This window comes from Salvelinus fontinalis, chromosome 16, assembly GCF_029448725.1.
Source record: "Salvelinus fontinalis isolate EN_2023a chromosome 16, ASM2944872v1, whole genome shotgun sequence".
Classification (NCBI taxonomy): domain Eukaryota; kingdom Metazoa; phylum Chordata; class Actinopteri; order Salmoniformes; family Salmonidae; genus Salvelinus; species Salvelinus fontinalis.
Window position 1 is genome coordinate 45,195,097 of NC_074680.1, and position 17,986 is coordinate 45,213,082.

Here is a 17,986-nt window from a genome sequence, read left to right on the forward strand (position 1 = left end):
GCATGGAAATAGTCTACCTTTATTTGACATTTTTTATTTTATTTAACCTTTATCCAGGCTAGTCTCAATGAGATCAAATCTATTTCTCTACGGAGACCTGGTCCAACCAAGACTGCAGCAAAGTTTAAGTGAAGTACGTCGTAAGATATTTGTTCAGTATGAAAAAAACGTAAAATATCAAAGCTTTTTCTCTTAGAGAAGATGCTGTGTGTGTCAATAGAATAGTAGCGTAGGCAGTTGACTGTGTAAATGTGTGTCACTACAATATGTCACTACTTTCAAGCCTTTGACGCTTTCACCTCATGGTCTCGCACACGCACACACAGGCACACGCACACGCACACACACACACACACACACGCACACGCACACATTCTTTCAGTCTAAAACTATTAGCATGTATCTCCCATTTAAAAACAATTGTGAACCTTCAGCCATGCACCGTAGCAGAGTATGCTAATAACACAAGGTCATTTACCCAAACACAAGTGGGTTCATTGTGATGCGTGTAGCGCCCGTTGAGGTGACCGTATGATTGGCCGAAGGTTAGAATGTTAGCAGTGTTCTAGTGTGATGCGTGGAGCGCCCGTTGAGGTGACCGTATGATTGGCCGAAGGTTAGAATGTTAGCAGTGTTCTAGTGTGATGCGTGGAGCGCCCGTTGAGGTGACCGTATGATTGGCCGAAGGTTAGAATGTTCCAGTGTTCTAGTGTGATGCGTGGAGCGCCCGTTGAGGTGACCGTATGATTGGCCAGAAGGTTAGAATGTTAGCAGTGTTCTAGTGTGATGCGTGTAGCGCCCGTTGAGGTGACCGTATGATTGGCCGAAGGTTAGAATGTTAGCAGTGTTCTAGTGTGATGCGTGGAGCGCCCGTTGAGGTGACCGTATGATTGGCCAGAAGGTTAGAATGTTCCAGTGTTCTAGTGTGATGCGTGGAGCGCCCGTTGAGGTGACCGTATGATTGGCCAGAAGGTTAGAATGTTCCAGTGTTCTAGTGTGATGCGTGGAGCGCCCGTTGAGGTGACCGTATGATTGGCCAGAAGGTTAGAATGTTCCAGTGTTCTAGTGTGATGCGTGTAGCGCCCGTTGAGGTGACCGTATGATTGGCCGAAGGTTAGAATGTTAGCTGTGTTCTAGTGTGATGCGTGTAGCGCCCGTTGAGGTGACCGTATGATTGGCCGAAGGTTAGAATGTTAGCAGTGTTCTAGTGTGATGCGTGGAGCGCCCGTTGTGGTGACCGTATGATTGGCCGAAGGTTAGAATGTTAGCAGTGTTCTAGTGTGATGCGTGGAGCGCCCGTTGAGGTGACCGTATGATTGGCCGAAGGTTAGAATGTTAGCAGTGTTCTAGTGTGATGCGTGGAGCGCCCGTTGAGGTGACCGTATGATTGGCCAGAAGGTTAGAATGTTCCAGTGTTCTAGTGTGATGCGTGGAGCGCCCGTTGAGGTGACCGTATGATTGGCCGAAGGTTAGAATGTTAGCAGTGTTCTAGTGTGATGCGTGGAGCGCCCGTTGAGGTGACCGTATGATTGGCCGAAGGTTAGAATGTTAGCAGTGTTCTAGTGTGATGCGTGGAGCGCCCGTTGAGGTGACCGTATGATTGGCCGAAGGTTAGAATGTTCCAGTGTTCTAGTGTGATGCGTGTAGCGCCCGTTGAGGTGACCGTATGATTGGCCGAAGGTTAGAATGTTAGCAGTGTTCTAGTGTGATGCGTGGAGCGCCCGTTGAGGTGACCGTATGATTGGCCAGAAGGTTAGAATGTTCCAGTGTTCTAGTGTGATGCGTGTAGCGCCCGTTGAGGTGACCGTATGATTGGCCGAAGGTTAGAATGTTAGCAGTGTTCTAGTGTGATGCGTGGAGCGCCCGTTGAGGTGACCGTATGATTGGCCAGAAGGTTAGAATGTTCCAGTGTTCTAGTGTGATGCGTGGAGCGCCCGTTGAGGTGACCGTATGATTGGCCGAAGGTTAGAATGTTAGCAGTGTTCTAGTGTGATGCGTGGAGCGCCCGTTGAGGTGACCGTATGATTGGCCAGAAGGTTAGAATGTTAGCAGTGTTCTAGTGTGATGCGTGGAGCGCCCGTTGAGGTGACCGTATGATTGGCCAGAAGGTTAGAGTGTTAGCAGTGTTCTAGTGTGATGCGTGGAGCGCCCGTTGAGGTGACCGTATGATTGGCCGAAGGTTAGAATGTTCCAGTGTTCTAGTGTGATGCGTGGAGCGCCCGTTGAGGTGACCGTATGATTGGCCGAAGGTTAGAATGTTAGCAGTGTTCTAGTGTGATGCGTGGAGCGCCCGTTGAGGTGACCGTATGATTGGCCAGAAGGTTAGAATGTTAGCAGTGTTCTAGTGTGATGCGTGGAGCGCCCGTTGAGGTGACCGTATGATTGGCCAGAAGGTTAGAATGTTAGCAGTGTTCTAGTGTGATGCGTGGAGCGCCCGTTGAGGTGACCGTATGATTGGCCGAAGGTTAGAATGTTAGCAGTGTTCTAGTGTGATGCGTGGAGCGCCCGTTGAGGTGACCGTATGATTGGCCAGAAGGTTAGAATGTTAGCAGTGTTCTAGTGTGATGCGTGGAGCGCCCGTTGAGGTGACCGTATGATTGGCCGAAGGTTAGAATGTTAGCAGTGTTCTAGTGTGATGCGTGGAGCGCCCGTTGAGGTGACCGTATGATTGGCCGAACGTTAGAATGTTAGCAGTGTTCTAGTGTGATGCGTGGAGCGCCCGTTGAGGTGACCGTATGATTGGCCGAAGGTTAGAATGTTAGCAGTGTTCTAGTGTGATGCGTGGAGCGCCCGTTGAGGTGACCGTATGATTGGCCGAAGGTTAGAATGTTAGCAGTGTTCTAGTGTGATGCGTGGAGCGCCCGTTGAGGTGACCGTATGATTGGCCGAAGGTTAGAATGTTAGCAGTGTTCTAGTGTGATGCGTGGAGCGCCCGTTGAGGTGACCGTATGATTGGCCGAAGGTTAGAATGTTAGCAGTGTTCTAGTGTGATGCGTGGAGCGCCCGTTGAGGTGACCGTATGATTGGCCAGAAGGTTAGAATGTTAGCAGTGTTCTAGTGTGATGCGTGGAGCGCCCGTTGAGGTGACCGTATGATTGGCCGAAGGTTAGAATGTTAGCAGTGTTCTAGTGTGATGCGTGGAGCGCCCGTTGAGGTGACCGTATGATTGGCCAGAAGGTTAGAATGTTCCAGTGTTCTAGTGTGATGCGTGTAGCGCCCGTTGAGGTGACCGTATGATTGGCCAGAAGGTTAGAATGTTAGCAGTGTTCTAGTGTGATGCGTGGAGCGCCCGTTGAGGTGACCGTATGATTGGCCGAAGGTTAGAATGTTCCATTGTGATGTCAGAGTTCTAATGACTGACTGGCGTTCTATTTGAATAAACAACCTGCTGATGTTGTAGAAACACTGCGGAGATTCATCATTATGAAATACATTTAATCATTATGAAATACATTTAATCATTATGAATTTTAAATATCTTTCAGATGAAAACAATCTATTAATAATTCATAAATTAAATCACAACAACAATTCCGTTAGATAGTAAAAGCATTATAGCAATTTTGATCACAGCTGTAAAATATGACACCGAAACAACACTGGACAGAATCACAGAAAAAGCAAAAACTTTTATAAAAAAAAAAAAAAAAAACTGTTTTGTTCAGCACCATGTGAGTTTGGTTGACTGGGCAGTACTGTGAGAGTGAGTTTGGTTGACTGGGCATAGAGGTGGAATAGTATGAAAGCCAAACATTAAAGCTGAGTGGAGAGAAGGTCAGCCAGGAATTCAAATGGAAGACATTTACAGATCCAACAAGACCACGCGAGTGTAAACACACACACACACACACACACACACACACACACACACACACACACACACACACACACACACACACACACACACACACACACACACACACACACACACACACACACACACACACATCTGAGCCAGGGACTTTGCTGGAATAATTGCGAGAGAGAGCACATCTGGTGCACTTTGAGAGCGAGTTGGCGTGGCACGGTGATGATAATGACAGACACAGAAAGTGTGTGTGTGTGTGTGTGTGTGTGTGTGTGTGTGTGTTATGGTTCTAAATACCACCGTGGGGCTGTCCATGCCTTTGCCCTGTTCATTGTCAGGAGAGTGTCCTTTCCTTTCGTTTATCACTTTGTTTATTTATTTGTCTGTCCGTTAGTTAGTCTCTTTCTCTCCATCTAGTCTCTCCTTAGGACTCCTGAAACACAGCCACTCTAGCTAAAATAGCTTATTCTGCCTCCCAGCCTCCAGCCTCCCAGCCTCCAGCCTCCAAGCTCCATACTACAGGCTGCTGGTGTGGCAGTGGTGGCTGGCTGCAGGGCCCTGAAGACGGGGTAGAGGACCTGGGCTGGCCCCCTCCTCTGGAGGCTCTGGGGCATCTTAAAGAGCACTCATTAGTCTAATCTGATAGAGGTATCGTTGCAGGAAATCTTGTCAGGCAGATACCTGCTACTTAATTAGGCAGAAACACACTCGCTGGCGGGGAAGAAAAGAGAGGCCTCAGTGTGTGTGTGTGTGTGTGTGTGTGTGTGTGTTGTGTGTGTGTGTTAATAGTGACCCCGGGCTCAACCTGCTGTGTAGAACTGGAACTTGTGACACGTCGCCTTCTTTCCTCTCCAACATCTGGCCCTGGCCTAAGGCGGTGTGTATGTGTGTGTACTCTGTGAACGTGTGTGTGTGTGTGTTCGCTGAGGCGATAAGACGATTAAGGCGAGGAGTTGATCATCGTCGTGGAAACCTCTGAGGGAAAGACAGGAAGCCCCTTCTGTCAGCTGGGTCTGACGCTCAAATACTTCCCCTCCACTACCCCCATTAACACAAACACACACACACACACACACACAGACACACACGACCCTCCAGTGCCCCGTCTCAAGCTAAGCAGTAAATTAACACAATTAAGCACGATTCCACTGAGGGACACTGGGTGTTTATTGTTCTGCTTCACTCACTGAAGACCTTAATACAGGGCCCTGGGGGGGTAAGGGAATGTCTGTTAGAAACAGAAAGAGGTGTACGTGTGTGTGTGTGTGTGTGTGTGTGTGTGGGGGGGTGTGTGTGGGGGGGTGTGTGTGGGGGGGTGGGTGTGTGTGTGTGTGTGTGTGTGTGTGTGTGTGTGTGTGTGTGTGTGTGTGTAGCAGGGGGGGGGGGGTTGTAAGGGCAGTGAAGCCATGCGTCTAATGCAGTGTGTGTGAAGTGGAAGCGCTCATTTGAGAGGTGAACATTAGGAGACGCTCATTTCTCTTCTGTGTTTATCTGAGTACATCTGCCTCCGTCACACGGGTCCATTAGACACAGAGCAGAGGAGGCCTCCGTCACACGGGTCCATTAGACACAGAGCAGAGGAGGCCTCCGTCACACGGGTCCATTAGACACAGAGCAGAGGAGGCCTCCGTCACACGGGTCCATTAGACACAGAGCAGAGAGGCCTCCATCACACGGGTCCATTAGACACAGAGCAGAGACGCCTCTATCACACGGGTCCATTAGACACAGAGCAGAGGAGGCCTCCATCACACGGGTCCATTAGACACAGAGCAGAGAGGCCTCCATCACACGGGTCCATTAGACACAGAGCAGAGAGGCCTCCGTCACACGGGTCCATTAGACACAGAGCAGAGAGGCCTCCATCACACGGGTCCATTAGACACAGAGCAGAGAGGCCTCCATCACACGGGTCCATTAGACACAGAGCAGAGAGGCCTCCATCACACGGGTCCATTAGACACAGAGCAGAGAGGCCTCCATCACACGGGTCCATTAGACACAGAGCAGAGAGGCCTCCATCACACGGGTCCATTAGACACAGAGCAGAGACGCCTCCATCACACGGGTCCATTAGACACAGAGCAGAGAGGCCTCCATCACACGGGTCCATTAGACACAGAGCAGAGAGGCCTCCGTCACACGGGTCCATTAGACACAGAGCAGAGAGGCCTCCGTCACACGGGTCCATTAGACACAGAGCAGAGAGGCCTCCGTCACACGGGTCCATTAGACACAGAGCAGAGAGGCCTCCATCACACGGGTCCATTAGACACAGAGCAGAGAGGCCTCCATCACACGGGTCCATTAGACACAGAGCAGAGAGGCCTCCATCACACGGGTCCATTAGACACAGAGCAGAGAGGCCTCCATCACACGGGTCCATTAGACACAGAGCAGAGAGGCCTCCATCACACGGGTCCATTAGACACAGAGCAGAGAGGCCTCCATCACACGGGTCCATTAGACACAGAGCAGAGAGGCCTCCATCACACGGGTCCATTAGACACAGAGCAGAGAAAACACACTCACTACACACTTATAAACAAACACACACACAAATATATACACATAACACACACGCACACATCTCTCCTCTTATCTAGCTAACCTTCATCTGCTAAGCAGGCCTTTAAGTGTCTGTTTCTCTCAGCCTGGAGCAGTGGAAGGAAACAAAGGAATGGATGGATGGAGATGTAAACGAATATAGACACAAACACTCAGAGCCAGTCAGAGCCGTGCTTCTTCCCAGGGAGAGACACTTCCCCTGGCCGAGCACCTGCTAGGAGAGAGGGGGGGTGGAGACCTCCTACTGCACACACTCTCCCTCTAATTATAATAATGAAAAAAATATACATTTATTTGTATAGCCTCTCACTCTCGCTCTCTCTCTCTATCTATCTCTCTCCTTCTCTCTCTCTCTCTCGTCAGGTCCATAATTATTGGCAACCTTGTTAAAGATAGTAAAAAAAGACAAAAGAAATTACTAATAAATAATACAACTACTGAGCTAATTTGTATGCGAAAAGAAATGGGAATATATTTAATTTTGTTATACTCAGAGAATGGTATTTTGTTTAACAAGTAATATATATATATATATTTAAAAAAAGACAGGGGTTCTAAATGATTGGCACCCCTGTTTTCAATACTCCTGCACGGCCCCCTTGTGAGGATAACAACACAAACTTATTCTAAAATGTCCTCAGCAAAATAGCCCCATAACATCAAAGATCCACGACCATGTTTTACAGTAGGTATGAGATACTTTTTTTTGCAAATGCTACTGTTTTTCAATGCCAAACTCACCAAAGAGCTCTATGTTCATGTCATCTGATCATAGCACCGGTTCCAATCCAAGTGCCAATGCCGTTTATCAAACTCCAGGCGGTGCTATGGTCAAATGACATGAACATAGAGCTCTTTGGTCACCCACACCAATGGTGGATTTGACTCCTCCCTCCTCAGACTGAATCCTCAGGCTGACCTGACTGATGCTGTTATTACAGCACACACACACACACACACACACGGACATACACACACGGACATACACACACGGACACACACGGACACACACGGACATACACACGCGGACACACATGGACACACACGGACACACACACACACACACGGACACACACGGACATACACACGCGGACACACATGGACACACACGGACATACACGTACATACACAAACACACACAGAGACACACACACACACACAGACAGACAGACAGACAGACAGACAGACAGACAGACAGACAGACAGACAGACAGACAGACAGACAGACAGACAGACACAGACACGTGCCAACGACTTGTTCCTGTTATTCACCCCTGACATTTCTCATGCTGATAAACAAAACACTCTGAAAAGTGCCAGCACTGTATGGTGTGTGTCTTTGTGTAAGTGGGTGTGTGTGTGTGTGTGTGTGTGTGTGTGTGTGTGTGTGTGTGTGTGTGTGTGTGTGTGTGTTAGCACAGCATGGAACACACAGATCTGCAGCTTCTGAAGTTTAGAGCAGACGTGGAATACATACAGAGAGTATTATCAGTATGTCTAGAGTATTATACTATATGGCTAGAGTACTAGACAATATGACTAGAGTATTGTACAATATGTCTAGAGTATTATACAGTATGTCTAGAGTATTATACAGCATGTCTAGAGTATTATACAATATGACTGGAGTATTGTACTATATGACGAGAGCAGTATACAATATGTCTAGAGCAGTATACAGTATGACCAGAGCATTATACAGCATGTCCAGAGCATTATACGGTATGTCTAGAGTATTATACAGCATGACCCGAGTATTATACAACACGACTAGAGTATTATACAGTATGACCAGAGTATTATGCAGTATGTCTAGAGTATCACATAGTATGTCTAAAGTATTATACAATATGACCCGAGTATTACACAATACGACTAGAGTATTATACAGCATGACCAGTGTATTATACAATGTGCCCAGAGTATTATACATTGTGTCTAGATTACTATACAGTATTACCGGAGTATTATACAGTATGACTAGAGTGTTATACAGCATTACCAGATAATTATACAACACGACTAGAGTATTATATACAATATGACTAGAGTATTATATACAATATGACTAGAGTATTATATACAATATGACTAGAGTATTATATACAATATGACTAGAGTATTATATACAATATGACTAGAGTGTTATACAGTATGACCAGAGTATTATACAATATGACTAGAGTATTATATACAATATGACCAGAGTATTATACAGTATGACCAGAGTATTATACAATATGACTAGAGTATTATATACAATATGACCAGAGTATTATACAATATGACTAGAGTATTATATACAATATGACTAGAGTGTTATACAGTATGACCAGAGTATTATACAATATGACTAGAGTATTATACAATATGACTGGAGTGTTATACAGTATGACTAGAGTGTTATACAGCATTACCAGATAATTATACAACACGACTAGAGTATTATATACAATATGACTAGAGTATTATATACAATATGACTAGAGTATTATATGCAATATGACTAGAGTATTATATACAATATGACTAGAGTGTTATACAGTATGACTAGAGTATTATATACAATATGACTAGAGTATTATATACAATATGACTAGAGTATTATATACAATATGACTAGAGTATTATATACAATATGACTAGAGTATTATATACAATATGACTAGAGTATTATATACAATATGACTAGAGTGTTATACAGTATGACCAGAGTATTATACAATATGACTAGAGTATTATATACAATATGACCAGAGTATTATACAATATGACTAGAGTATTATACAATATGACTAGAGTACTATGCAGTATGTTTAGAGTGTTACACAGCATGGTCAGAGTATTATACAGCATTACCAGAGTATTATACAGTATGTACAGAGTATCATAGAATATGTCTAGAGTGTTACACAGAGTATTATACAGTATGCCCAGGGTATTATACAGTATGTCTAGAGTACTATACAGTATTACCAGAGTATTATACAGTATGCCTGGAATATTATAATATATGACTAGAGTGTCATACAGTATTACCGGAGTATTATACAATACGACTAGAGTATCATGCAATATGACTAGAGTATTATACAATATGAGTATTATACAGAGTGTATAATACTACAGTAGCATACCATAGTATCATACTAGAGTATTACACCCGAGTATTATACATATCGTATTACAACAGAGTAATATACAGAGGGCATTATACAGAACATCAGAGTATTATACCTGAGTATTGTACTAGAGCATTGCACCAGAGTATTGTGTCAGAGTATTATACAAAATATTATACTGGAGTATTACACAGATTATTATACCAGAGTATTATACAGAGAGTATTCTACAGATATTATCATACAGAGAGCATTATACAAACATATTATACAGAGAGTATTCTACAGATATTATCATACAGAGCGCATTATACTGGAGTATTACACAGAGTATTATACCAGAGTAGTATACAGAAAGTACTACTGCGGAGTATTATACAGCGAGTATTACACCGGATCATGGTGTAGTATGTAGAGTATTATACCCGGATTATTACACAGAGGGTATTGCACCAGAGTATTATACAGAGTATTATGCGGGAGTATTACGCAGAGAGTATTACACATGGAGTATTATACCAGAGTATCGCACATCATATTTTACAGAGAGTATTCTACAAAGAGTAGTATACCAGGAGTATTATACTGGAGTATTACACAGAGAGCACTATGCCAAAGTATTATACAGGGCATATACTAGAGTTCTGTACGAAGTACCACACATAGAGTACTATTTCAGGGTATTAAACAGAGAGTATTATACTAGAGTTCTGTACGAAGTACCACACAGAGTACTATACCAGGGTATTAAACAGAGAGTATTATACTAGAGTTCTGTACGAAGTACCACACATAGAGTACTATACCAGGGTATTAAACAGAGAGTATTATACTAGAGTTCTGTACGAAGTACCACACATAGAGTACTATACCAGGGTATTAAACAGAGAGTATTATACTAGAGTTCTGTACGAAGTACCACACATAGAGTACTATACCAGGGTATTAAACAGAGAGTATTATACTAGAGTTCTGTACGAAGTACCACACATAGAGCACTATACCAGGGTATTAAACAGAGAGTATTATACTAGAGTTCTGTACGAAGTACCACACATAGAGCACTATACCAGGGTATTATGTAGCGCATTATATCAAAGTATTATACCAAAGTATTATACAGAGAGTATTACACCAGGGTATTACACCATAGTAGTATACTGGAGCATCATACATATAGGATTATACCAGAGTATTATTTCAGAGTAGTATACAGAGAGTATTACATCAGAGTATTACACCATAGTAGTATACTGGAGCATCATACATAGAGTATTATACCAGAGTATTATACCAGAGTAGTATACAGAGGGTATTATACAGATAGTTTTTTACCAGAGTATTATATGAGAGTGTTCATACCATAGCACCACACACAGAGTATTATACAGGGGGTATTATACCAAGTACTATAACAGAGCATTACACAGAGAGTATTGTGCAGAGAATTATACCAGAGTATTACACATAGAGCATTGTAAAGAGCATTATACCATAGTACTACACATCGAGTATTGTTCAGAGCATCATACCATAGTACCACACAGCGAGTATTGTTCAGATCATTATACCATAGTATTACACATATAGTATTGTTCAAATCATTATACCATAGTATTACACATATAGTATTGTTCCGGGCATTATACCGACGTATTATACAAGGGGTATTATGCAGAGTATTATAATTGAGTATTATACTGGGTATTTTGAGGACTAATCATTTATTATATTATTTATTATCCCTGCTGATGACACACTTTTCTAAAGATGATATTTATGTATGATTTTAATGTGTGATTATGTTGTAGGATTATTATGTAGGATGTTAATGTGTGATTATTTTTAATTCTCCTTATTCCTGTCTTTGTTTCTTTGTTGTTACTTTTATTCTATTATTTTATGATGTGAAACACTTTGCTTCCTGTATTGAAAAAGCGCTATACACAAAGTTATTATTATGATTATATTGTAATTGTTTTGCATCCAACTGGACGGTCACCGGTTTGAATCCCTGGTCAGACAGGAAAAACATGGTGGGGAGTGATCTTCGATACTCTCCACAAAAAAAAGTTATGCTACGTTTAGGGCCACCTTTGATCTTTTATTTACATTCTTTTTTTTATTCTCTTCACGGGGATAAACTATACAAATGATAAGGAATAAGAAATCACACACACTTGAACATATAAATCTCTCTCCCAATCTGTTCATCAGGGTCCCCCAGTCACTGCAGGGTGCTCATCCACTCCATAACTCCTCCCAGTGTGATGCCTCTGCTCCCCAGACACACACGATGACACACTCAGACATCCAGGATCACATAGTCAGACTACACACACTCAGACATCCAGGATCACATACTCAGACTACACACACTCATACATCCAGGATCACATAGTCAGACTACACACACTCAGACATCCAGGATCACATAGTCAGACTACACACACTCAGACATCCAGGATCACATACTCAGACTACACACAGTTAGACATCCAGGATCACATACCCAGACCACACACTCAGACATAGATGACCCTAAACACACAGCCAAGGCAACGCAGGAGTGGCTTCGGGAAACGTCTCTGATTGTCCTGGAGTGGCCCAGCCAGAGCCCGGACTTGAACCCGATCTAACATCTCTGGAGAGATCTGAAAATAGCTTTGCAGAAACGCTCCCCATCCAGCCTGACAGAGCTTAAGGGGATCTGCAGAGGAGAATGGGAGAAACTCCTCAAATACAGGTGTGCCAAGCTTGTAGCATCACACCCAAGAAGACTCTAAGGACCAGGCTAGACTGAAGGGGAAAGCTAAGGACAAGGATAGACTGAGAGGGTAAACCTCCAAGGACAAAGCTAGATTGAGGGGTAAGCCTCTACGAAGCAGGCTATATTGAGGAGGTAAGCATCTACGAGCAGGTTAGATTGAGAGGGTAAGCCTCTATGAAGCAGGCTAGACTGAGAGGGTAAGCCTCTACGAAGCAGGCTAGATTGAGAGGGTAAGCCTCTACGAAGCAGGGTAGATTGAGAGGGTAAGCCTCTACGAAGCAGGGTAGATTGAGAGGGTAAGCCTCTACAAAGCAGGCTAGATTGAGGGAGAAAGCCTCTACGAAGCAGGCTAGATTGAGAGGGTAAGCCTCTACGAAGCAGGCTAGATTGAGAGGGTAAGCCTCTACGAAGCAGGGTAGATTGAGAGGGTAAGCCTCTACAAAGCAGGCTAGATTGAGGGAGAAAGCCTCTACGAAGCAGGCTAGATTGAGAGGGTAAGCCTCTATGAAGCAGGCTAGATTGAGAGGGTAAGCCTCTACGAAGCAGGCTAGATTGAGAGGGTAAGCCTCTACGAAGCAGGCTAGATTGAGAGGGAAAGCCTCTAAACCAGCAGGCTAGATTGAGAGGGAAAGCCTCTACGAAGCAGGCTAGATTGAGGGGGTAAGCCTCTACGAAGCAGGCTAGATTGAGAGGGTAAGCCTCTACGAAGCAGGCTAGATTGAGAGGGAAAGCCTCTAAACCAGCAGGCTAGATTGAGGGGGTAAGCCTCTACGAAGCAGGCTAGATTGAGGGGGAAAGCCTCTACGAAGCAGGCTAGATTGAGACATCAGTGAATCATTTTCTGCCCTCTGCCAAGTCCTTGTCTGGCTCTGCTGGCTCGCCTGGTAAAATGACGGCTACACAGTCAAACGTCTATTATTCAGACCATGGCAGCTGGCCCATACCTGCAAGCGTCTTCAGGAGTGTGTGTGTGTGTGTGTGTGTGTGTGTGTGTGTGTGTGTGTGTGTGTGGCAGCTTGCCTAGAGGCCTGTGAGCATCTTCAGGAGTGTTCTCTGTAATTGAGTAGAAGTCAGAGTGTTAGGAAGGGCAAAAGAGACATTTTTCCCTCCTTTCTCCATTTCCCTCTTCTTCTTCCTCCTCCTCCTTCTCTTCCTCCCGCACTTCCTCCTCTTCCTCCTTCTATTCTTCCTCCTCCTCCTTCTTCTCCTGCTCTTCCTCCTCCTCCTCCTCCTCCTGCTCTTCCTCCTCCTCCTCCTCCTCCTCTTCCTCCTTCTATTCTTCCTCCTCCTCCTCCTCCTCTTCCTCCTCCTTCTCTTCCTGTCTTCTTTGTGTGAGGCAGGTCTAAAGGGACATCCTATACTAGGGTGTCCAATAAAATGTGTACCTTTTGACCAAGGGGTCCAATAGTACGTTAAAGAGCCAATGAACACGCTGATTGGCACGTGTGTTTTGTTACTCGTTAGAAAAATGGGATTTCAGTCATGTAGGTGTTTCCTGACACATTCCTCGTTTGGTTAGTGATGTTTGTCCCACATGAGACACTGTAGCCTTTTTCACTTACTTAAAATACCCCATAATGAATCTAAGATAAGTCAAGAAATACGTAATTCATTTAGATGTTTTTTGCCAAGGATCTTAGTTGCATAATTTTACATTTAATTAAGGTGAAGTATTTCTCAAGAAAAAAATGTGCAACTTGTTGTCTTATGTAAACAGAGACATAGCTGCTGGGCAGGTCTCGCTGTCTATGCTATTGGATAGAGATCAATCACCGCAGCTGTTCACCACATGTTAGTGGGCAAATGTACATCGTCAAATCAAAACCCAACATTTAATTACCCGTTGTGAAGCACAGATGTTCCAAACTCAGTTTTACACAAGACTGACTTAGTGACCAAAATGATCCTATTTACACTTTGTAGTCCATTGGGACATTTAGAAGAACGCTTTCTGTCTTATATCGTCACCACATAGGCTGTTTTCAATGGGATTTGTTGCTTTTTAAAGGCAGTGGCTCTTCAATTGTGTAGATAATCCTCTACGAAAGCCACTGGTCCAAACCTCATGTCTGCATTATAATCTGATCAAAAGTTATTGGAGTGTTTGTGCTTGTACGATGGCCACAATTAGTGTTACTAAATCAAAGGAAGCCAGAGATTTTTGGGGGGGTTAAAAAAAATATATCTGGAAAATTCCATGTCGTCACTTGGCTGGATTTTGAATTAAAGCTACTGGTTACCTGACAGGAATTAAAGCTACTGGTTACCTGTGTAACGGCGTTCCTCTCTCTCTTCATAAGAGGAGGTGTAGTGATCGAGCCAAGGCGCAGCGGGTTGTGAAAACATGATGAGTTTTATTTATAAGACAAAACGAAACAAACTATACTTGAATAAACTAACAAAATAACAAAACGAAAATAGACAGACTAGTACGACGAACTGACATAACACACGCAGAACGAACGAACAAGTACTTACTACAAAAACGCACGAACAAACCGAAACAATCCCGTATGGTGTAACATCGACACAGACACAGGAGACAATCACCCACAAACAAACAGTGAGAACACCCTACCTAAATATGACTCTTAATTAGAGGAGAACGCAAAACACCTGCCTCTAATTAAGAGCCATACCAGGCAACCAAAACCAACATAGAAACAGATAACATAGACTGCCTACCCAAAACACATGCCCTGACCTAAACACATACAAAAACAACATAAAACAGGTCAGGACCGTTACAGAACCCCCCCCTCAAGGTGCGAACTCCGGGCGCACCAGCACAAAGTCCAGGGGAGGGTCTGGGTGGGCAGTTGACCACGGTGGTGGCTCCGGCTCTGGACGCTGTCCCCACACCACCATAGTCACTCCCCGTTTCTGTCTTCCCCTCCCAATGACCACCCTAAAACTCACATCCCCTAAATAAACGGCCAGCACCAGGAGAAGGGGCAGCACTGGGACAAGGGGCAGCACCGGGACAAGGGGCAGCACCGGGACAAGGGGCAGCACCGGGACAAGGGGCAGCACCGGGACAAGGGGCAGCACCGGGACAAGGGGCAGCACCGGGACAAGGAGCAGCACCGGGACAAGGGGCAGCACCGGGACAAGGGGCAGCACCGGGACAAGGGGCAGCACCGGGACAAGGGGCAGCACCGGGACAAGGGGCAGCACCGGGACAAGGGGCAGCACCGGGATAAAGACCAGCACCGGGACAAGGGGCAGCACCGGGACAAGGGGCAGCACCGGGACAAGGGGCAGCACCGGGACAAGGGGCAGCACCGGGACAAGGGGCAGCACCGGGACAAGGGGCAGCACCGGGACAAGGGGCAGCACCGGGACAAGGGGCAGCACCGGGACAAGGGGCAGCACCGGGACAAGGGGCAACACCGGGACAAGGGGCAGGTCCCGGCTGATATACTCTGGCAGATCCTGGCTGAGGGACTCTGGCAGGTCTATGCAGGCTGACGGCTCTCGACGCTCATGGCGGGCTGACGGCTCTCGACGCTCATGGCGGGCTGACGGCTCTCGACGCTCATGGCGGGCTGACGGCTCTCGACGCTCATGGCGGGCTGACGGCTCTCGACGCTCATGGCGGGCTGACGGCTCTCGACGCTCATGGCGGGCTGACGGCTCTCGACGCTCATGGCGGGCTGACGGCTCTCGACGCTCATGGCGGGCTGACGGCTCTCGACGCTCATGGCGGGCTGACGGCTCTCGACGCTCATGGCGGGCTGACGGCTCTCGACGCTCATGGCGGGCTGACGGCTCTCGACGCTCATGGCGGGCTGACGGCTCTCGACGCTCATGGCGGGCTGACGGCTCTCGACGCTCATGGCGGGCTGACGGCTCTCGACGCTCATGGCGGGCTGACGGCTCTGGCTGCTCATGGCTCGCTGGCGGCTCTGGCAGATCCTGTCTGGTTGGCGGCTCTGGCAGATCCTGTCTGGCGGGCGGCTCTAGCGGCTCCTGTCTGGCGGGCGGCTCTAGCGGCTCCTGTCTGGCGGACGGCTTTGCAGGCTCATGGCAGACGGGCGGCTTTGCAGGCTCATGGCAGACGGATGGCTCAGACGGCGCTGGGGAGACGGATGGCTCAGATGGCGCTGGGGAGACGGATGGCTCAGATGGCGCTGGGGAGACGGATGGCTCAGATGGCGCTGGGGAGACGGATGGCTCTGGCCGGATACGGCGCACTGTAGACCTGGTGCGTGGTGCCGGAACTGGAGGCACCGGGCTAAGGATAAGCACCTTCCTACTAGTGCGGGGAGCAGGGACAGGGCACACTGTATTCTCAAAGCCCACTCTATACCTGATGCGAGGTACCGGCACTGGTGACACCGGGCTGAGGACAAGCACATCAGGATTAGTAGGGGGAGAAGATACAGTGTGTTCAGGGCTCTGGAGACGCACAGGAGGCTTTGTGCGTGGTGCCGGAACTGGAGGCACCGAACTGGATACACGCACTACAGAGAGAGTGCGTGGAGTAGGAACTGGGCTCAGGAGACGCACTGGTAGCCTAGTGCGTAGTGTAGGCACTGTAGGTACTAGGCTGGGGCGGGGAGGTGGCGCAGGAAATACCGGACCGTGCAGGCCTACTGGCACTCTTGAGCATTGAGCCTGCCCAACCTTACCTGGTTGAATGCTCCCGGTCGCCCGACCAGTGCGGGGAGGTGGAATAACCCGCACCGGCCTATGTAGGTGAACCGGGGAAACCATGCGTAAGGCCGGTGCCATGTATGCCGGCCCGAGGAGACGCACTGGAGACCAGACGCGTTGAGCCGGCCTCATGACACCTGGCTCAATACCCAATCTAGCCCTACCAGTGCGGGGAGGTGGAATTAAAGCTACTGGTTACCTGACAGGAATTAAAGCTACTGGTTACCTGACAGGAATTAAAGCTACTGGTTATCTGACAGGAATTAAAGCTACTGGTTACCTGACAGGAATTAAAGCTACTGGTTACCTGACAGGAATTAAAGCTACTGGTTACCTGACAGGAATTAAAGCTACTGGTTACCTGACAGGAATTAAAGCTACTGGTTACCTGACAGGATTTAAAGCTACTGGTTACCTGACAGGCTCACTTTCTTGTTGAATTTGTCATTTTTCTTCTCGATTCTGCAGGACATAAAACATTATAGAGTTCAGATGGATATGGATTTTGAGGCAACACAATATTTTCATATTTTAGTATACGCTTTTCATATTAAATAAGGGTATACATCGTCCAATGAAATGCTTACTTGCAGGTTCCTTCTCAACCACGCAACAACAACAAGAAATAACAAAAGACAACAATACGAACACAAACTAAATGACTCAGTAGAATAGAATAAACAGTTTAGCATAAGTTTAATACAGGAAGGCACAATTTAAAGTCCAATATTTACACTTGAAATGTGCAGTATAACTAGTGTCTGGTAGCAGTAGTTGTGATGTGTGTGTAGCATGAATTTATATACAGGTGAAGTCGGAAGTTTACATACACCTTAGCCAAATACATTTAAACTCCGTTTTTCACCATTCCTGACATTTAATCCAAGTAAAAATTCCCTTTTTTAGGTCAGTTAGTTTCACCACTTTATGTTAAGAATGTGAAATGTCAGAATAATGGCAGAGAGAATGATTTATTTAAGCTTTTATTTCTTTAATCACATTCCCAGTGGGTCAGAAGTTTACATACACTCAATTAGTATTTGGTAGCATTGCCTTTAA